Source organism: Rhinatrema bivittatum, chromosome 5 (assembly GCF_901001135.1).
Source record: "Rhinatrema bivittatum chromosome 5, aRhiBiv1.1, whole genome shotgun sequence".
Classification (NCBI taxonomy): domain Eukaryota; kingdom Metazoa; phylum Chordata; class Amphibia; order Gymnophiona; family Rhinatrematidae; genus Rhinatrema; species Rhinatrema bivittatum.
Window position 1 is genome coordinate 185,682,268 of NC_042619.1, and position 23,274 is coordinate 185,705,541.

Below are 23,274 nucleotides of genomic sequence, written 5' to 3' on the forward strand. Positions count from 1 at the left end.
CTTAAACACACAGTCCCAAGCACCTCATACTTCAGGAAGGTTTTAGTCCTTTCGGAACAAACACATTAAGAGAGGAGGAAGCTCAAGGGCAGGATCCAGCCGTGCCCCACAATGAGAAGATGCAGACCCATCCACAGGAAGAAGACATAGGGGGCAGACTTACCCTCTTCTACCAAAAATGGGTCAAAGTAATATCAGACAAGTGGGTCCTAACTATCATTCGAGAGGGATATGACCTGGAATTCCAAAGCATCCCTTCATACAAATTTATGAGATCACCATATCACTCCCATTCCAAGAGACTGGAATTAGAAACCACGCTAGCAAGACTACTCAGCCTGAAGGCAATAACTCCGGTGCCTACGTCTCAACAAAATATTGGTCACTATTCCATCTATTTTATCATTCCCAAGAAAGAAGGAACATTCTGAACCATCCTGGACCTCAAGACCATCAACCGTTACCTGAAGTTACCACACTTCCGCATGGAACCCTACGCTCCGTTATAATGGCAGTGCAACCGGGAGAATTCTTAACCTCCCTGGACCTATCCGAATCCTACCTTCATAACCCGGTTCATCAGAACCACCAGCACTTCCTGCACTTTGCAATACTGGGCAATCATTACCAATTTCGAGTGCTACCCTTCGGACTAGCCACCACTCCCAGAACCTTCACCAAAATTATGGTGGTAGTAGCGGCTGCACTGAGGAAAGACATTCTGGTACATCCTTTCTTGGACGATTGGCTAATCAGAGAAAAGTTTCCAGAAGAGAATCGCCACACGACCACCAGAGTCAAGAACTTATTATAAGGGCTCAGGTGGGTCGGGAACACAGCCAAGAGCTGCCTACAGCCCTGCCAGTCACTAGAATACCTGGGAGTCTGGTTCGATACCAAGCTGGACAAGGTCTACCTTCCCCCTCCAAGGAGAAGGAAACTGATGGGTCAATAGCAAAACCTGTTGAACTCGGTTCGCCCCAAGGTATGGGACTACCCTCAAGTCCTCGGCCTCATGACCTCAACTCTGGAATTTGTTCAGTGGGCAAGGGCCCATATGCAACCACTACAATGCTCCCTATTGTCACAATGGAATCCAGTGTCCCAGAGCTGCTCAATTTGCCTCCAACTACCGACAGAGGTTCGGCATCAGTTTCAGTGGTGGCTACAAGAAGAACACCTAAGCAGAGGCATCAACCTATCCGCACCAAAGTGGATCTTGCTCACCATGGATGCAAGTCTGCAAGGGTGGGGAGCCCACTGTCAGGAACTAACAGCCCAGGGACAATGGAACAAAGAAGAGGTGGAATGGAAAATAAACTGCCTGGAAGCTCGAGTGGTCAGACTAGCCTGCCTGCGATTCAGCCACAGACTCCAAGGCGAGTTTGTCAGAGTCATGTTGGACAACACCACAACTGTGGCCTACATCAACCACCAGGGAGGAATCAGGAACAAGCAGGAGTCTCTGGAAATAGACCCTCTCATGGAGTGGGCAGAAACAAACCTGCAAGGGATTTCAGCCTCCATCATCACAGGAAAATCAACATCTCAGTGGATTATCTCAGCAGAGAGAGCCTAGACCCGGGGGAATGGTCGCTGGCGGACACAGCCTTCCAGATGATAGTGAATTGATGGGATCTCCCAGCTATGGACCTCCTAGCAACTCATCACAATGCCCAAGTCCCCAGATTATTCAGCCGCAGACGAGAACCACAGTTTCAAGGAATCGATCCTCTCGTCCAGAACTGGCCAGAGGAAGACCTCCTGTATACCTTCCCACCCTGGCCGCTACTGGGCAGGTTCATTCACAAGATAGAGCACCACAGGGGACTAGTCCTACCAGTCACCCCGGATTGGCCAAGAAGGCCATGGTACACGGACGTGAAGACTATTGGCGGGGAATCCTCTGCGTCTACTGCCATACAGGGACCTTCTTCAGCAGGGACTGATCTCCCACGAAGACCTGGCTTGATTCTCTCTTATGGTATGGCCCTTGAGAGGACTAACCTAAAGAAGCATGGCTACTCAAAAGCCGTGATTGACACCCTGCTCTGAGCATGCAAGTTCTCCACATCTCTGTCTTACATACGGATCTGGAGAGTATTTGAAGCCTGGTGTGAAGACCGCGCCCTCCTTCCGAAGGCAGCCAAGATTCCCATGATCCTAGAAATCCTATAGGATGGCATGCAGAAGGGGTTGTCTCTCAACTCCCTCAAGGTTCAAGTCGCTGCACTGGCCTGCTTCAGGTCCGAAGTGGACGGCATCAGACTATCAACTCATCCTGATGTGTCTTGCTTCCTGAAAGGAGTTAAATAACTCCGGCCAGCCCTAAAGTGGCCAGTGCCTCTATGGAACCTCAACCTAGTACTAGACATCCTAGCAAGAGAGTGCTTCAGACCAACAAGCGGCCTGCCCCTATGCTTCTTGATCTTAAAGACTGCATTCTTGATCTCGATATGCTTAGCTCGGCGCATCTCTGAACTTCAAGCATTATCCTGTCGAGAACCGTTCCTCAGGTTCACCCCAGGCACCATACAGCTGCGTACGGTACCATCCTTCCTTCCGAAAGTGGTTTCCCAGTTCCATATGAAGCAGACCATATCCTTACCATTATCAGATGAACACAGAGATTCGGAAGACTCACGCCTCCTTTGCCACCTGAATGTCGGCAGAATCCTAGTCCGATACCTCAAGAGATCAGAATCCATGCACAAAACTGATCACCTGTTCATTCTTCACAGTGGAAAGAAACAAGGGGAAGAGGCATCGCGGGCGACCATAGCCCGCTGGATCAAAGAAGTAATTGATGCTGCCTACATAGAGGCAGGAAAACCACTACCTCTACAGGTCAATGCGCATTCTACAAGGGCCCAGGCAGTCCCCTGGGCTGAAACCAGGCTGCTTTCACCAGCCAAGATCTCTCAGGCAGCGACATGGTCCTCCCTACACACCTTCTCCAGATTCTACCGCCTGGATGTCCAGGCCAGGGAGGATACAGCCTTCACAAGGGCAGCACTAAGTGGGCCATGGGCAGCCTCCCACTTGGTAGGAGAGTAGCTTTTGTACATCCCATTGGACCTGAGTCCATCTGGCTACACACTAGGAAATGGAGAAATTACTTACCTGATAATTTCATTTTCCTTAGTGTAGACAGATGGTCTCAGCATCCCGCCCACGGCTGCTCCAGAAATAGAGAACCTTGGATATCAATTTCGAGACTGTATGGGTAAGCTTCGGCCTACCTTTATGTTAAGATACCCGCAATTACCTAGGTGTCGGTGTTTATTGTTTCAGCGCACCGGCAGGCTCCAGTGCCAAAAAGGTTTTATATATATAATCAGTTGAACATGTTCAAAGTTAATCAAGTATACTCAAGTGTAATCAAGTATCAAGCAACATATATCCACACTGTCTTTTCGAGGAGAATACTAAAGTTAAGCATGCTGCACGGGTATATGTAGGCTGATGTCAGCTTTGAAGTCTGACTCTGTCTCTCATCTGCTATCAGGAGAGCACAATACCCATTGGTCCTGAGTCTATCTGTCTACACTAAGGAAAACAAAATTATCAGGTAAGTAATTTCTCCATTACTAGTGTTTATATAAAGGGCTTTTTCACTTCACAAAACACCCTCCCTGTACTCATTATATAACCTAATGAGATAACTGAATTATTCCTCTTCTCATTCCACATGCTCCCTCTGTGAATAAAGCCTAAGGAACAATACTAATATCTGCATTTTTCTAAATTTATTTAGAAATATTGTAATCACACATCTTGTTGGCTATCCTAGAAAGCATGCATGAAATCTCATGGTTTTTTTTTCCTATTCTTATTAAGCAGAGAATAATCATGATGATGTTTTGTTGTGTATTTGAATTTTTGAATAAAACAGTTTTGCTTTTCTTACTGAAATGCCCAAGGAATGTAAAAAATATCTCTCTCTCTCTCAACCAAAAGCTATGAACATATTGCACTATCATATTTTATTTACATGGAATTCTGTATACTTAAAAACAACAACATACAGCAGGATATTTTTATAATGTTATAATAATTTGCCTTGAGGGTATTCCAAAAAAGTGCTTCCAGCAGTAGAGAAATGCTGAACCAGCAGTTCACAGCAAAAGGTAGAGAGTTATTACTTTTATAAAAATAAATTAAACCTTATATAAGATGAAAACAACTATTTATTCTATTTAAAAACATATTTGTAGTTTAAGAGCCCAACTTTGAAAACTGTGTGTGCTGCACACTTTGCATGCATAAGAGGGTCTGCAGGGATTTATGCTCGCTTTTAAAAACCTTTGTGGCTGGATCTGCTCAGTTTTTAAAATGCATGCGTCTCCACTCCAAACAGTATGGGGGTACTTTTGTATATGCATATAAGTCTGGGCATACATTTTGCTTTTATGTATGTGCCTATTTTTGAGAGATATTGTTTTTGGTTCTGCTAAGGCTGGCAAAATGGCGGCTCCCACTTGGCAGCCCAATTACCCAAGTGGGAACATTAGGAGACTTGCTCTTCTAGTGATAAAGCATGAGAATGAGTGCTTCCCCACTGGTGGGGTACATTGCAACTTTCATAGGATAAGGGCAGTCTGGAAGGCTCTCAGGAGTACCTTCAACAATGAAGCTAAATGACTGGAGGGAAGTAGATACTGAAATAGAGAAAAGCTAAGTGGAAATTTAAAGGCTTGAACACTCAACATGCTGTAGTGCACAGAAGGGAGGAGAAAAGGTCAGCACATGGGCTCATGCTGCTAGGTAGCTGAGCCAGATGCAGAGCGGTTATAACACTACAACATGGTCAAGAAAGAGATTTTAGGCAACTACTTCCTTTCTCACTATAAACTAAGGCCAAATGAACCAGTGGGTTATGTATGCAAAAGGTTCCCAAGGGAAAGGTTTACTGCAGAAATGCAAAGTCACTTTCGCAAAGCTGGGTAGAAGCACACAATGTCCATAAGTGCCTATAAGGCCAGGAAATTTCCACACCAAGGGAATGATGGGAAAGGTAGAAGACAAGGAAAATTCCAGACGTTTGGCCTTTATGCTTCATCTCAAAAGAGATATAGTTCCACTGGAGGAAAGTACAAAGAAATGTGACCAAAATGCTAAAAGGAATGTAATGGCTCTCCAATGAGGAAAGGCTAAAGAGGCTAGGACTGTTCATCTTGAAGAAGAGATGATTGAGGGGGTTATGATAGAGGTCTATAAAATCATGAAAGGACTTGAATGGGTAGATGTGAAATGGTTATTTACTTTTTTGGATAATACAAGGATTAGGGGGCACTCCATGAAGTTAGAAAGTAGCACAATTAAAACAAATTGGATATAATTCTTTTTTCACTCAATACGCAATTAAGCTCTAGAATTCATTGCCAGAGGATGTAGTTAAGGCAGCTTGAGTAGCTGGTTTAAAAAAGATTTGGAGGAGAAGTCTGGAGGAGAAGTCCATAAAATACTATTAATAAATAGGGAATAGCCACTGCTTGTTGTCAGCATTAGTACCATGGGATCTATTTAATGTTTCAGTACTTCCCAGGTACTTGTGACAAGACTGTATTACATCTGAGAGTCTAGCTAGGGTTGGTAACACCCCCCCCCCCCCCCAGGGGCAGTCTATGACTTCAGGACAGACGCAGACAGTGCTGGAGAATCTTTGGCCTATATCAGCCACCTCCACCACAGGTTGGGCCCTTGGGTTCTGGCGGCTGGCAGGACTTAGACTGTGACTAAAGTAGAGGTGTAGGCAGTGCAGGATTGGAGATTGAGGCAAGGCAAGGAAAGGCTGGAATCAGAGGCAGGCATGGAACTGGAACAGACTGGAACAATGTACAGGTGAGCTGGATCTCTGGAAAAGAGTGCAGATAAGTGTGGAAATCTTGAACAGGGTAGAAGTAAGACTGGAACACTAGAACAGAGTGTGGGTAAGACTGAAATGCAACAAACAGGACAGGACAAGACAAGAACAGGACTAGACTGAACAGAGAACAAGGAACACAAAAGCCCCAAAGCAATAGGCAAGAAAGTAGGGCAGATAGGTCACATTGCAAGGCTAATCAAAAGGCCTGAGAAGGCCACAGGGCAAAGCAAGAGCTGAAGGCCTGAGAAGGCCACAAGGCAAGACAAAACAAGGCTGAAAGGCCTGGAGGCCAGAAAGTAGTCCAAGGAAGAACAGGGCCAAGCAGAGAGCTGAGGAGACTCAATGACAAGGTATTGGTCTGTGCATGAGGAAGGGTTAAGCAAGCTGAGCCCTGCTGAGCCATGAGATCACAGAGAGATCACATAGGAGTAGCTCCAAGGGGACCTCTAGTGGTTGTGAGGCTGCATAACAGGAAGGATCATAACAGATTGGCCACTGTTGGAGACAGGATACTAAGTTTGAGGGACTGTTGGTCTGATCCAGTATGGCATATCTTATATTCTTATGCTCTTATTTTATATCTATCTGTTTTTCTCTACAATTAAGGACCTTAAGAAAAAAGCCCAGGAGCTTTGGCATACTGAGGGTGAATGGCTCAAACAGCTGCATGTCCAACTGGATGTGACATCCTTGTCAACTATTGTGAAGGTAGCCACATATAGCCACTAGTGAACATTTAGGTATTTCATTTTTGTGCAGGATTACAGCTCCCAATTCCTTTACAGCCATACTTATTTATTTATTTGAATATTTATAACCTGCCAATGTGAGGTTCTTGGCATTGGCATTTGTGTTTCCTGACATTTTAGCCATTATCCTCCCTTTAAGGGCTCTGATAGCAACAACAATGTTGGGGATTATAAAGAGCCTCACTGAAAGGTTGCCCTGTAAGTCAGGCTGCTGACCAACTTGTAGATATCTCTTCTAATCTACTGGTGTCCCTAACACTTTCTGTCTGATTACATTTAGTTCCCACTGCTACTGGCTCACATTCCCAAGTGGTCTAGTCATTACGACCACACAAAGGTGTCTCTGTCACCCATTCTAATAATCCTATACAGGCAGGGCTGATGCAAGGGGATTAGGCGCCCTAGGCGAGCCTTCTCCCTTGCGCCCCCCCCCCCCCCCCCCCCGGTCTTGGCCCCGATTCCTACATCATTCTCGATCATGACCATCGACTGTGTGGTTTTCTGGGCGGCCCGCCAAATCTCCACTCCTCTTTGCTGCCGCTTGTGGCCCCATATGGTTTGCACCCAGTGGCGTACCAAGGGTCTCCGGCACCTGGGGGCTAATGCATTTGTGTGCCTCTCCAGCATCCCCTCCTTAATCCTTCTTGTACTAATGGTTAAGGTCACAGAAAATCAGTGGCATTCTAGACAGAAGAATTTTTTTCTGGGGGGGGGGGGAGCCAAAATGACATTTCTTCATCACACCCACCTCTATAGCATGGATCCTGCTTTAAAATTGGTTACAAAATAAATGTGTTAATAAAAAAGTCCAAAGGGTCTTCTAATTTTAAAAAGCTGGCCAGTTTCACACTTCTAGTAAAACTACTATTAAATTATTTGATAGCCTCATTCAACTAATTCTCTATGGCTATGAGAGTGAAGTCTGGAATATATAGGAAAGGACAGAAGGTCAATATAAATCCTGCATCTCTAGTTCTCTAACTCTGTGCATCCACTGAAATTCCCCCAAACAATGGAGCTTGGATGTTTCCCTTACAGCTCATCATAGTAAAGATATTTTCAAATTCTGGTGTCACCTCACAGTAACAGCAGCACAAACACCTTCCACTACCAGGCACATTGTGAACTAACACAAAACCCCGCAAAAAAGACACTCAAAATCTATACTGCAATCCCATCATAACATAACAGTAATAACACCAAGGACTCAAACAACAATAACCCTACATGTGAAATAGCAAGGGCAAATATTACACGGAGTCCTAGAATACAAATACACCACCTACTGAGGAAACAAAACAAACCCGATTTGCTATACATCCCTATATAGACACTACATGCTAGCAGAATCTCTCATCACGGTCACACACACAGAGCAGAGACAGACTCTCACCAAATACAGAATACAAAATAAAGGAGCACAAATTAGACAAAAACTGAAATGGAAACTCCAAGAAGCCAGACTCTGTGTATTAACAATGGAAAAACAGAAACACCATTCCTCATAAAACAAATAAAATCAAGAAACATAAAGCATCAGTTATAATAGTAATACCATAATAAAAGAATATTTTAAAACTACTGATAAATATAATTTCTATTAATTAAAATCATATACATTTTTTACAATTTCCCAAACACCAATAAAATATTTCAAAACAGCACATATATCAAATAACATCCAATAATTAAAACTAATAAGGATTTTAAAAAGCCTCTGCTGTCCCCTTCTGTGGGAGCTCTTAATTTCCAGTCACCCTGATATTGTTGAGGATTAGGAGGTTATCCTCTCTCTCTCTCTCTCTCACACATACTCACATGTCCATTCTCTCTGACACATACACTGTCACATACATACACATTCATGCTCTTATATCCACAATAACCTTTCGCGCTCACAGACACTGAAACATTCTCAGGCTTTAAGACACTCTCTCCTCCTCCACCCCCCCCCCCCCCCCCCCCACCCCCACACACACAAACTCTTACTCTCCTGGATTTTCTCATACCCACTCATGCTCTCACACTCACTGTCTCCCTCACATACACACAAACACACACACCCAGGCAAGTTCCCAATCATTCTCACACACATACCCACACTGACCCCCAGGCAGGCTCCCATTCATTTTCACACCACTCCCTCCCCATCCCCCAGGCATGCACACATTCATTCTCACACACACAGACCCCCAGGCAGGCACCTATGCATTCACACACATACACCCCCAGGCAGAGTCCCATTTATAGACATTCACACACACTAAAGGCAGACCCCCCTCTCTTTCTTTTGCCAACATCCTCAGTGATTGACTATTACCCAGATGGTATTCATTCCTCCGGAAGGGGGTAAATTAACTACAAATCAGTAGCGATGTGTGACCAGGGCTGCTCCGGAACTGGCACTGGTTGCAGCAAACCCCACAGTTGGCCAGAAGCGGGTTTGTTCTTGGCACAGTTGGTACAGGATGCCACATAGGATAGGGTATACTTCTTGATAGTAGGCCACCAATATAACTCTGGATCTTGAGCAGGGTACGGAATTGACCAGGATGGCCAGCTTGGAATCATGGGCCCAAAAGAACACTTTTTTCCTGAGGTGTTTAGGTACAATGGTCTTACCAGCGGGCACAGAAGATGTAGTCACCAAGATGACTTTCTTCGGGTCTATTATGTGCTGAGGTTCTTCAGGCACATGCTCCGAGAGAAAGGAGTGTGACAAGCCATCAGCTCTGGTATTTCTGTCTCCGGGGTGATACTTAAGCACAAAGTTGAAACGATTAAAAAATAAGGACCATCTGGCTTGTCTGTGGTTAAGACGTTGCGCATGGTGGAGATACTCTAGATTTTTGTGGTCCGTGAATATGGTTATTTGATGTTGAGCACCTTCGAGCCAAGGCCGCCATTCCTTGAATGCAAGCTTTATTGCCAAGAGCTCTTTATCACTGATTCCAAAGTTCTTCTCTGCTGGGGAGAATCGTCGTGAGAAGAATGAATAGGGACGTAAGGCTTTAGTGTCTCCTGTCTGGCTCAGTACGGCCCCCACGCCAACATCTAAACCATCAAGTTCAACGATAAAGGGCTTGTTGGGGTCAGGATGCTGCAAGCCTGGCTCCATGGAAAAGGCAGTCTTCAGTTTCTCAAATGCAGAAATGGCCTCCGCAGACCATTTTGAAGTGTTGGCACCCTTGCGGGTCAACGCGGTCAAGGGTAGTTCTTTATAAAGAAGAGTAGTTCTTTATAAAGCTTCTATAATAGTTGGTGAACACCAGGAATCATCTCAGGGCCTTCAGACTGGTAGGCTGGGACCAGTTCTTGATACTCTCAAATTTTTTATGGTCCATCTGGAAGCCATCTTTAGACATGATATAGCCAAGAAAAGGCACTGAGTCTTTGTGAAATTCACATTTGGAGAGTTTGGCGTAAAGCCAGTATTCATGGAGTCGTCGGAGTACTTGTTTGACATCCTCGAGATGAGTGGCCAAATCCTGGGAAAAGATCAGGATATCATCCAGGTATACAACAGGTCCCGCAGGATGTCATTCATCATGTTCTGAAATATGGCGGGTGCGTTGCACAGGCCGAAGGGAATCACAAAGTACTCGAAGTGGCCGTCTCAAGTGTTGACGGCTGTTTTCCATTCGTCGCCACTACGAATGCGAACTAAGTTGTAGGCCCCCTTCAGGTCGAATTTTCAGAATATTTTGGCTCCTTAAAGCCGGTCAAACAGCTCCGAGATTAAAGGCAGGGGGTAGCGGTCTTTAATCGTGATCTCGTTCAGACCTCAGTAATTGATACAAGGACGTAGGGTACCGTCCTTCTTCCCCACAAAGAAGAAGCCTGTGCCGTCTGGAGACTTCGATGGTCTGATAAACCCCTTCTGTAAATTCTCCTTGATGTATTCGGACATCGCCTTGTTCTCAATTGCTGAGAGAGGATAGAGACGTCCTTTAGGATGCTCAGTATTGGGTTTCAGTCTTATGGCACAGTCATAAGACCTATGCGGAGGAAGGATGTCAGCAGCTTCTTTGGAAAACACATCACTAAAGGATGTGTATTGGGGCGGCAGTCCCAGCATAGCTGGAGTCATAGGCATGCAGATGACAGGAGCAATCTCCTGAAGGCACTTCCCATGACAATCTGGGCCCCAGCAGGAGAGTTCCAAGGATGCCCAGTCAAATTGGGGTTGGTGTGATTGCAACCAAGGTAACCCCAGGACAACAGGGTGCATGGCCTTCTCTAACACAAAGAAGGAAATTGTCTCCGTATGGAGATCTCCAGTGCAGAGAATTACTGGTACCGTTTGGCAGGTCACGTCACCCAGCAAAAGCTCTCCATGGATGGAGGATAGTAGTAGTGGAACCTTCAAGCTGATGAGGGGAATCCTCAGGTGTTCCACTAGGTGTTGAAGAATAAAGTTGCCTCCTGCCCCTGAATCTACCAGGGCAAGAGTCTGAACCTTAGACTGTCTGCAGATCAAGGAGACTGGGAGAGAGAGCGGAGGAGAGGGTGTCATGAGGCCTAAGAACAGTCCTCCTGCAGGACTTAGGCCTGTCCATTTCCCGGACAAATTGGGCATGTAGGAACATTGTGACCAGACTGACCACAGTACAAGCATAGGCCATGCCTCTTCTGAAGTCTTCTCTCTTTGGAAGTCAAATGTCTGCAACCAATTTGCATCGGCTCATCTTCACTGGCAGCAGGAATTACTGGAACCATCCAATGTGCAGGTTTAGCACTGGCCTCTTTCAGACCAGATCCTCTAGTAGTCTGGAGCTCCTTCACCTTATCATGAAGCCGGCGATTGATCCTAGTAGCCAAAGCCACTAGTTCATCCAGCAAGTCAGATGTTTCGCAAGCGGCCAGCTCATCTTTTAAGCGAGAATCCAGGCCTCTGAAGAAGAGGGTCTTCAGGTATTTCTTGTCCCAGCAGAGTTCTGTAGCAAGAATCTTAAACTCTATTGCAAAATCAGCCAGTGGTCGGTTACCTTGCTTCAGGTCCACCAACGCAGAACCGGCAATGGTAACTTGAGCAGGATCATCGAAAATGGATTTAAATAAGTCCAGAAATCCATCTATGTCCTGCAAAATAGGATCCTTACATTCCCACAGTTTAGAGGCCCAAGACAAGGCCCTTCCATCAAGATAAGATAGAATGTAAGTAGTCTTGGAAAAAGCTGTAGGGAACTCAAAAAGCTGTAGTGCAAAATGCATGCAGCACTGGTTTCAAAAGCCCCTGGTCTTCTGAATCTCTCCCGAGAAACGAACTGGAGCAGCCAGCGGTACAGCAGTCTTTAAAGTTACTTCATGTAACTGACCTTCGTTGCTGGAAGTAGCGCCTTGGGTCTTCTGTGTGTGAAGCTGATGAAACGCTGAGGTGAGTTTCTCCAAGGCGTCTTGCTGTTCTGAAATGCATAGAGCCAGGCCCGGAATGCCCTGCAGGGCATTGAGCTGTGCCGGATCCATGGAGTTAGCAATCTGTTATTGTTTGTAAGGATTTGGGTGGACCCCTGGACTCTGTGGCTGCTGACCACACCCATGGGGGGAAGTCCCGTGAGGGGCCACAGGTCAGGCTCAGCTTTAGGACACACACACAGTTAGATCTTTTATTAAACAGTATTGAGGAGCCACAAGAGGTGGCAGTAGTGAGCAGGATTGTAGCCCGGCTGGACTTGAGGTCCCTCAGGTTCTGGAGCAGCGATCCCTCAATGGCTGTGCTGTAGTGGAGAGAAACTGAGATTGTGAGTACAAGCAATATATGCAGAGTTCAGTAATAGAGCCTCGTTGGTATAGTACTCACACAGCGGTCTCTCGGTATGGAGCACAGGAGCTGAAGTAAAGGCAGGCTCTCGAGGAGCGAGTACCTGATTCCAGGGAACAGCTCTGAGAGAAGTAGATGGTAACTCACTGATGGTATAGGTAGCAATGTCTTCCAGGCAGAAGAGAAGTCCAGGTAGCAAGTCCAGGAACATGGGCCCTTGAGGAGCGAGTACAGGTTCCAGACAGCAACCTGAAGAAGAAGAGAGAGAGGCCCCTGTGGAGCGAGTACCCCAAATAGAGTAGTCCAATAGTGGAGGCAGAGTAGCTAGGTACGGAGAGCGAATCCCAGGCATTAGGAAACCTTTGCTAACTTGACACCTAGCAATCACATATGTTATTTGTATCTGGGATGTGTGATGTCATCACAGGTGGACACCCCTGAGGTTCGCCCCAAAGAAGGTACTTGAAGCAGGGCCGCGCGACACGCTTGCCCTAAGGCAACTGGACAGCATGGCGGGAGGCAGCGCCCAAGCTGGACTGGAGATGCCGGAGAGGATGGCAGGCAGACGCTGCGGCAGCCAAACATCCATCAACCGCAGGAGGAGTTGCCAGAGAGGTAAGGAAGGTGGAGTGGAGACATCAGGCAGCGACAGTCATAACAGGCAGCAGATATTCCTTTATAAGGAATGCTGCTGCATGACATAAGACTCCTATCCTGCCAATCTCTTGATTGCACTATGGCATTTTGGCCTCAAATCCAAAAGAAACTTTCAGTACCATCTCTTTACGTAAATGACTCTCAGATCTACCTCTCTGCTGCAGAAATTATCTTATAAATTTATTGTCAGATCTTAGGCTGCTTGTATAACATTATTCCTTGATGGCCCATTATAACCTTAAATTTAAATGGTCAAGGCTGAACATTTTATCTATCTCCCCAAACTCATTAACTCCCTTCCTCATTTTTCTCTCTCTACAATCTCTTCCTTAATTACAGGTCTGCCATTAAACCAGCTTATCTCTAGTACAGTCTAGTCAAACTTCACCTGCATGGCTTATTTGTCTACAAAAGCACTTTTCTCTAGTCCTTATGTTGAATCCCCATCCACTTCTAGCTTCAGTTCAATCTTCTTTTACTCACCTTCAACAATATTCACTTCATTATCTCCCCTCCTTATTTACCTTAAGGCCTGATTTTAAAAAGCATTTACTCACTTAAATTTGTGCTTTACATGTATAAATACACTTAACGCGAGTAAGTGGGCTTTTGAAAATTGTTACCATATATGCCATTGAATTGTCCATAGGATTTAGCCTCATATGTGCACTTTACATGCATAAATGGCTTTTGAAAATTGTTACAATAGAAAGTTACATTTACGTGCCTAATTTATTTTAAAATTCTCCTGTTAGTGTCTTTTCATCTTTGTAAACTCTATTCATTGAGCAAGCTACTCTTATCTGTGCCCTTCTTTTCCATCACCAACTCTCAACTTTGTGCCTTATGTCTTGCTGCACTTTATGCCTGGAATAGTCTCCCTGAGCTGGCGTACTACCGTAGGTGCCATCTCTGGCCATATTGAAACTCCCACTTAAAATCCAAGTTTTCTGAGACTGCTTTCAAGTCATAAACTCTGGCTGTTTCTTATTGTAGCCTTGTTGATTTTACCTTGTTTTCTTTAATAAATGCAATTTCTGAAGCCTCTTGTTAATCTATATATTTTTTATTAAATTCAAGCTCTCTGGAACAGGGACTATCTTGTATGTGTGTCTGTGTGTCTGTGTATTGCATGGCATATGTCTAGTAGGCTATAAAAATGTTAAGCAATACAATGGTAGTGGCAGTGGTTATTACTTAGAACCTCACCATTAGATATCTTTCCTGTTTAGTAACCTGATAGTTAAATTGACTTGGAAAAATATTTCCCCACAAGGAGTGTCACCTTGCTTTTCTTTGCAATATGTTATCTTGTATTTTAAAAGTGTATTCTTGTCTTCAACTTCTGAATCTTTTCACAGGTGTATCAACTCTGTTAACATTTTCTATATTGGATAATTGATACTATGTTAATAGTGGAACTATATTACTTTAAGATTGTAGCATATCCCTAAATCTTTAATAGGTGATAGGGAAATGTTCCCAGTTTAGCTAATTCTTATTTCATGTTGCCAACAATTCTATGGTTTTCTTCCAAAAATAATTTTAGTGTGGATCTTTTATATTTAGAAGTCTGAATTATTTTGAAATGTGATTAATTTTGTCCTTCATGCTTTATCTTTGGCCTAAATATTCTTCCATAGAGAAAGTCATTATTTTAGAGATACTGTTAAGAAAGAATATTGAATTGTGTTTCTTCTATATATAGTAATGCCAAATGGCAAGCTGCCAAGATAAGAGGAAGGAAAATCAAAAGCTAATCATTTAAATGTAATGAGGCTTCCAGCTTTATGCATCCCAGATGGTTTTACAGGTAAGCTGTTATATGCTGCTTTTAAAGATTGCTATGGCTATAAAATTGCATGTTTTAATATCCTGAATGATTTTCTCGAACTTACCATAAAAATGTATAAGTGCTAGAATATTTGCACGCTTCATTTTGTATGTGAATGGTTCATCAATAGATGCAGTAAAATGAGTACACTATATTTTGTATTGACTTCATTCTACTGATTATATTCAGTGGATTTTGCTTTTTTAGAGGTCGATATTTAAAAGGCTTTCTCTGGATAACGTTTTTTCTGGGTCACGTTACGCAGAAAAACCCTGTGCTTTAAATTTTCTACCTTATTGAGCAGATGTATTTATCTGGGTAATTCATTAGCTGGATAAAATTTGTTTGGATAAAAAAGAAACAGGATAGTAGGCCATTCTAGGAGCAGGTCTAAAATATATCCAGTTAGTCCAGCACTATCTAGAGGAATTATTTTGGGTAAGTCTGGTTTGGGAAATAATTCTCCTAAAATTACCTGAATAACTTTATCCAGGTATCATTAGATGGAAGCCTTTTCTAGCTAAGTGTAATTGAATATCCATGTAAAGTTACCCACTCAGCAGCTCATTGAATATGGACCTTTTATTTTCAGTTACTTTTCTTGGTAGTACTTTTGTGATCACATTACCCCTATATTAAAGAGTGTGCATTGGTTGTCAGTTTTCTAGCTTATTACATTCGAAATACTAGCTTCCTTATACTTGTAACAGGGTTACAGAAATAGTAAAATAAATTGCTTACTTGGGGGTAATGGATGCCCAGATGCCCTTATCATGGTTCTGAAAGTCCCAGACTGGTGCTCTGCTGCTGTTGGGGAGGGCAGGCCCAGACGTGAGCTGATGAACCCATGTCAGAGAATCAGGAGCAGTAAGGGAATAGTGTATTTATTAAAAATAAAGATTCCAATTTTTATTTATTTTTTTTTACTGCTCGGGCCAGAGAATGCAGCAAGGAAGCTCACTCTGCCTCTGCCTGAAGATTTGAGTAAGAGCTGGCCAGTGGTGAAAGCAGCAGAAAGCAGGATTGCTTGATCCTGCCACTGTTGTGGAAAGGAGCTGGGCAGTGAGAAGAAGGGATGCAGATGCAGAGATTTTGAAATTGTGAGGCTGTGGCAGGCCAGCAGCTGAAATCACAGGTAATGTCATAGGCCCAGAAGAAGCACTGGGTTCATGGAGTCACGACCACTAGCCACTGGGGAGGTTTAGTAATGAGGCCTGACAAGCACAGTTGTGTGTGGGGGGGGGGGGGGGGGAGTTCCCAGAAGTCTTTTGGTGGCACAGATGTGGGCACATTAATAAATAAGTGAAAAATGCCATGACTGAAAGTTTAAATTGATGGTTATTAGGAAAAATTAAATTAAAAAAGTGACACACAAACAAACAGCCCCAGTAGGGAACAATAGCAGGGAACAACATGGTTCCTGATGCTTTTTCTATCCCCTGCAGCTCATTTGCATAGAAGCAGAAAGCAACAGTTTTGGTATGAGGGAGGCTTGTGCCTAAGGAAAAAAAAGTAACATAACATGATGTAAACTCTGGTGGAAGGAAGAAAAAAAGAGTACAATAATTACTTCCCTTCAATATTTGGGAGTTATTTGAAATTATTTTTGGAAAACCAGAAATATACCCTAAGGGGTAGATTTTCAGAGCCCTGCTCGCCTAAATCCGCCCAAAACCGGGCGGATTTAGGCGAGCAGGGCCCTGCGCGCCGGGAAGCCTATTTTACATAGGCCTCCCGGCGCGCGCAGAGCCCCGGGACTCGCGTAAGTCCCGGGGTTCTCGGAGGGGGGCGTGTCGGGGGCGTGTCGGGGGGCGGGCCCGGTCGTCGCGGCGTTCCGGGGGCGTGTCGGCAGCGTTTTGGGGGCGGGTACGGGGGCGTGGCTACGGCCCGGGGGCGTGGCCGCGCCCTCCGTACCCGCCCCCAGGTCGCGGCCCGGCGCGCAGCAGGCCCGCTGGCGCGCGGGGATTTACGTCTCCCTCCGGGAGGCGTAAATCCCCCGACAAAGGTAAGGGGGGGTGTAGACAGGGCCGGGTGGGTGGGTTAGGTAGGGGAAGGGAGGGTAAGGTGAGGGGAGGGCAAAGGAAAGTTCCCTCCGAGGCCGCTCCGATTTCGGAGCGGCCTTGGAGGGAACGGGGGGAGGCAGCGCGGCTCGGCGCGCGCAGGCTATACAAAATCGATAGCCTTGCGCGCGCCGATCCAGGATTTTAGTGGATACGCGCGGCTCCGCGCGTATCTACTAAAATCCAGCGTACTTTTGCTTGAGTCTGATGCGCAAGCAAAAGTAGGCTGATCGCGCTTCTTTTAAAATCTACCCCTAAGTGTGATTATATCTAGAATAGTGCTGTAAGGATCCATAAAGACCTTTACTAGAGTTAACTTGACTTCTCAGGAACTATTTTTCTTTTGACGGCATTAACAGTATAATGATACCACTAACGAACCAAATTGTGTTTACAGATACAGTTGGGGAGCAACAGGAATTGTAGAATAAAGGATAAAGAGACTCCAGCTTTCATGAGAGGGTCTAAAGAGGCCCTTAAAAACATTCATAAGGAAACAATTACAGTGAAACACATCACAATAGTAAGTAAAGAGAGATATCTTTAAACCAATTTCATACAGGGTGAATGTCTAGATTAATTTTTATGCTAATCTTAAAAGTTGCCCTATAAAGCTAGGGGTTAGTGTTAATTTATTAAAAAGCCAGATATATGAGAAAAGCACATTTCTGTCTATTTTAGCAGTTGAGAAAGGGCAAATGGTTTCAAAAACATAAACTGAGAGAAGTTAAATCAGATTTTTAGTAACTGCTAGTATTAATGAGAATCTCCCTGCAGGTTGGTAGAGGGTGGGAAACAATTGTATCCACTCTTGGACTAGAACTGACAGAGTGAAAATGTAAGCTGAGTTTTCTGCAGAGATAATACAGTTCAGCAATTGGCAATCAGACTTACAGATTATAAGAAAATTGGGAAATAGAGAGTAAAAATCTTTTTCTCCAGAGAAAATATCAGTCAGTTAGAAAAGAAAAAAAAATCAATGCTGCAAGAGTACAGAATCTTCAGTAGGGATGTGCATTTATTTGACACAAATGAGCAAAATGCAACAAATAAGTTCATTTTTGGTTCATTAGTAGAGCACATAAATGAAATGAAGGATGCCTATGAATTTAAATGAAAATTTAAATTTGTGTTTTTCATTCAACTTTATGGCCTATGCAAGTCTATGCTGTGCTGAGCAAACAACAAGTGCAGGCAGGGTCCAACTGGTAACTATATCAAACAGCTCTTGCCTGTGTGTCATGACACCCTCCTGGGAGCTGAGGCTAGACAGGTGGGTCAGAAGATCAGATACAGGATAAATCATTGTTAAGCAACTTTTTAACTAGACAATAGCTGCCATGTGGATCAAATGACACTAATGTACCCCCCTCTGAAAAGTATGACCATGTGCAAGAAACTATTTGCTCTTTTACATTTTCAAAAGAGAAGTTGTGCATTCAGAAGCTCTCTTAAAGATGAAGAAAAATTTTTAAAAAGAATGCTTTGACATTGAATAAGGCTTTTTTTCTGATCTCTGCTGCAGTCAGTGGTATCTCACTCACTGAAACGGAACTAGAGAGGCAGTACCACTGCTTTCAATGTTCACAGGGGAGGGGCAGGATAGGTGTGCACTAGGGATGTGAATCGTTTTAGGACGATTAAAATTATCGTCCGATAATTTTAATATCGTCTTAAACCGTTATGGAACACAATACAATAGAGATTCTAACGATTTATCGTTATAAATCGTTAGAATCGTGAGCCGGCACACTAAAACCCCCTAAAACCCACCCCCGACCCTTTAAATTGAATCCCCCACCCTCCCGAACCCCCCCCCCCAATGACTTAAATAACCTGCGGGTCCAGCGGCGGTCCGGAACGGCAGCGGTCCGGAACGGGCTCCTGCTCCTGAATCTTGTTGTCTTCAGCCGGCGCCATTTTCCAAAATGGCGCCGAAAAATGGCGGCGGCCATAGACGAACACGATTGGACGGCAGGAGGTCCTTCCGGACCCCCGCTGGACTTTTGGCAAGTCTCGTGGGGGTCAGGAGGCCCCCCACAAGCTGGCCAAAAGTTCCTGGAGGTCCAGCGGGGGTCAGGGAGCGATTTCCCGCCGCGAATCGTTTTCGTACGGAAAATGGCGCCGGCAGGAGATCGACTGCAGGAGGTTGTTCAGCGAGGCGCCGGAACCCTCGCTGAACGACCTCCTGCAGTCGATCTCCTGCCGGCGCCATTTTCCGTACGAAAACGATTCGCGGCGGGAAATCGCTCCCTGACCCCCGCTGGACCTCCAGCAACTTTTGGCCAGCTTGTGGGGGGCCTCCTGACCCCCACGAGACTTGCCAAAAGTCCAGCGGGGGTCCGGAAGGACCTCCTGCCATCCAATCGTGTTCGTCTATGGCCGCCGCCATTTTTCGGCGCCATTTTGGAAAATGGCGCCGGCTGAAGACAACAAGATTCAGGAGCAGGAGCCCATTCCGGACCGCTGCCGTTCCGGACCGCCGCTGGACCCGCAGGTTATTTAAGTCATTTGGGGGGGGGGGGTTCGGGAGGGTGGGGGTTTTAATTTAAAGGGTCGGGGGTGGGTTTTAGGGGGTTTTAATGTGCCGGTTTTGCGATTTTTAGATTTTTAGATTTTTCACGATTTTTTCACGATATTTTACCCCCCCAAACGGCAACAATATGATTCCCTCCCCCTCCCAGCCGAAATCGATCGTTAAGACGATCGAGGACACGATTCACATCCCTAGTGTGCACACACATGCACTGTATATACAGGACTGGTGTGACCATTAGGTGGGACTAGGCAGTCACCTCGGGTGGCATCAGTAGGGGGATGCCATTTTCAAAATATGAAAGAAGGGATGACATCAGTCATGGATCACTCACTAGGAGAGAAATAGAGAGAGAGAGAGAGAGAGAGAGAACTATAAGAGGGTGACTATATATATCTACCAGTGTCAGAGGGCACATTCAACTCAGGATTTTCAGGGGTATGGTGTCACACTGGTCTGCCTAGAGTCCTACAGACTGTGTATATGTGTCTCTGTGTGTGTGTGAGAGACAGAGACATTTTTATATAACTTGCTGACTCTTGGTATTGCACTGGCAATGCAATGCTTTGCATACACATTGCACCACTCATGCAAACTTGGACCCTTCTAACCACTCCTGGTACTGCTTTGTTCCTCTTGATGCCTTATGCCTTTGATACCTTTCTTCATCCTGTCTTCATGATATATTATGGATCCTTGGCAATCCAATGCTTTATACAGGCCTTACTCAATTATCTTTAATGGTTTCAAAGTCTGTCTTCAAACTCCCTTACCTTATGGTTCTTACAAATATTGAGTTACATCTTAAATAAGTACGCACGCGCATACTTTTGTTCATGCAACCTTCGCGAACAAAAGTACTCCGGATTTTATAAGGTACGCGCGTAGCTGCGCATATTTTATAAAATCCTGGCTCGGCGTGCGCAAGGCTGCGCAAAATCAGCAGCCTGCACGTGCTGAGCCATGCAGCCTGCCTCCGTTCCCTCCGAGGCCGCTCCGAAATCGGAGCGGCCTCGGAGGGAACTTTCCTTCCGCGTACCGCCACCTTCCCCTCCCTTCCCCTATCTACCCCACCCCCAGCCCTACCTAAATCCCCCCTACCTTTGTTGTGCAAGTTACGCCTCCTTGAAGCAGGCGTTACTTGCGCGCGCCGCCTCGGCATCCCCGGCACAGGCCACAGTGCCGAGGGACTCGGGACCACCCTCCCGGCCTGCTCCCGAACCATCACCATGCCCCCAAACCTGCCCCGGACCGCCCCCCTGACCCCAAACATGCCCCCGGACAAACCCCCTCCCACCCCTTTTACGAAGCCCCGGGACTTACGCACATCCTGGGGCTTTGTGCTCACCGGCGGCCTATACAAATAGGCACGCCGGTGCGGGAGTGCCCTGCGCGCATAAATCCGGTGGGATTTATGAGCGCAGGGATTTTAAAATCTAGCCCATTGGTTTCATCCACTATTTAGTCTTCAATTGATTATACGACAGCAAAAGACAGAAGAAACAGAAGTGTGGTACCCAAAACTAGGACCGTACTCCTCCATTATTATTGCATTTTAAGCAATGGAGGCAGTATTTAGCAATGGAGGCAGATTCAGAAGAAGAATTGTGTCCTGGTTTTTCTGAATAGATGCACAAAAACTTGCTGTAGGGACTGTCTTCAGTTATCATGTGTGAATTCTCTGTTAAAAGTAACCTTTATTGAAACTACGGTATAAATTTTCAATTTTTCTTAAAAATGTAAATTTTAACCTTTTTATATGAGCTTATTAAATCATTTTTTAAACAAGAGACACAGATCTCAGATCTGGCGAAAAAAGGGGGACTTAAATATTCTCTTATTTTCTAGCCAGTAGGATCAATCACTGGTCTATAATGTCTCTATAATGTCTCTTAATTTCTTTTTTTGTTAAAATATTCTTGTTGGTTTGCTTCGACGATATCTCTCTTCATTAATTTTCTACTGTACAGCTGAATGTCTCTCTTCATTAATTTTCTACTTTACAGCTGTTTAGTCATATACAACTTCGACCAAATAATTTAACCACTGTTGTGGACTAGGTGTTTCTCTTCTTCGATTTAGACTACTACAGATATAAATCTTAATAAAGCCACGGTCGCAGTTTAAATGTCAGAATTGATATTGTCATTTTTAGTACTGCAAGCTGAAGAGCTTATTCAATAACATAAAGACAACATGAGCCCATAGTATTACAGAAGAAGAAGAGAAAATTCTCAATTTAGGACTCTCTTTTGTTCCAACTGAACGACATAATTCTTTCCAGTTCAGAGTAGACTTACAGCGGTTCATTAGGAAATTGATCCTAAAAAATTTTTTTCTGAAAGAATCACCATTCGTAGATGCAAGTATCATCAGCAATCCGTCAACTTGGTTACCTTCTACTCCAACTCACCCTCTAATTGAAACTTTTCATCGTTTAGTTCTTAAGGAAGTACAAATATTGGAGTCTGTCAACAAAAATAAATACACGAACAATTTAAATCAAGAATCACGTAAAACATTACGTTCTATGGCCAGTAATTCACAATACATTATTAAACTGGCTGACAAGGGTGGCTCTATCGTTTTAATGAATAAAGCTGACTACATCAATGAAATCAACCGTCAAATTGCTGATAAAAATGTCTACCGCAAACTATCAAAAAATCCAACAGAAGAATTACAGAAGACTATTAAAAATTACACCAAACAGGCTCATGACTGTGGTTCTCTGACTCAGAAAGATAACAATTTCCTAAATCCTAAATACCCTAAGGTTCCAACCTTATACAGTCTTCCCAAGGTGCACAAATCTCTCGTTAACCCTCCTGGAAGACCCATAATTTCCTCTAATGAATCACTATTGGAACCGTTGTCCAAATTCGAAGATTTGTTTTCTGAAAGAATTTGTTCCAATGATTCCTTCGTATATTAAGGACACTGGTCATTTTTTTAAAATCATTGAAGATGTAAGTGATGACATTGGAAATAGTTGGCTAGTAACTCTCGAGGTGGAAACAGTGGGCACTTCAGAGATTTGTGCTGCTAGCCCAAGCAGGAACAGCACTCTGTCAGCGACAGATAGTACCTCCTCCTTCACTTCAGAACACCAAAGGCATGTTGCCCAGAAAGATTCAACTGTTGTGCAATGGGTGAGAGAGAAAGCAGCTGACATGAGTGACTCTCAGCCCACCCAAGCAGAGGAGACACCAGCACAGCTATCAATGACACAGTATCTCTCAGAGCCCACAGAGAACATGCAGACAGATCCGCATAAGCTGCTTTGCATGCATTAGGACATTTTATACATGCAAATAGATGCAAAACAGCTTATTTCCATAGGGGGAGGAAATCTTCTGGTATATCACATAATTGTGCTGCGATATGGTGATATCATACAATAAAAAGCATTTAATGTGTGTTCCATGCTATTTAACTTGCAATGTCACCTTATCTATGCTTAGTAAATTTAGCCTTAGTTTGGAAGAAATAATAATGTTTAATCTAATATAAATCCTTGAAGTTGATTTGCAATATTTAATGTTAATTTGGTAATAATCTATAAGGGAAGAAGAGTTAATCAATTGATAAGATCTAGGTTATTCCTTGTTTATCTAATTTCCTGATTGATTTGTTTTATAAAAAATGTTCCTCCTATCTCCTTAATTGGGATAACCCTCATAGATCCTACTTGATCTATGCTTTTCTCTTTCCCTTCTCATGCCATCAATATTCTTTATGTCTGCCAGACTTGCTTGAATTCTACCACTGTTTTGTCTCTTACCACCTCTGAAAGAAGTCTGTTTGA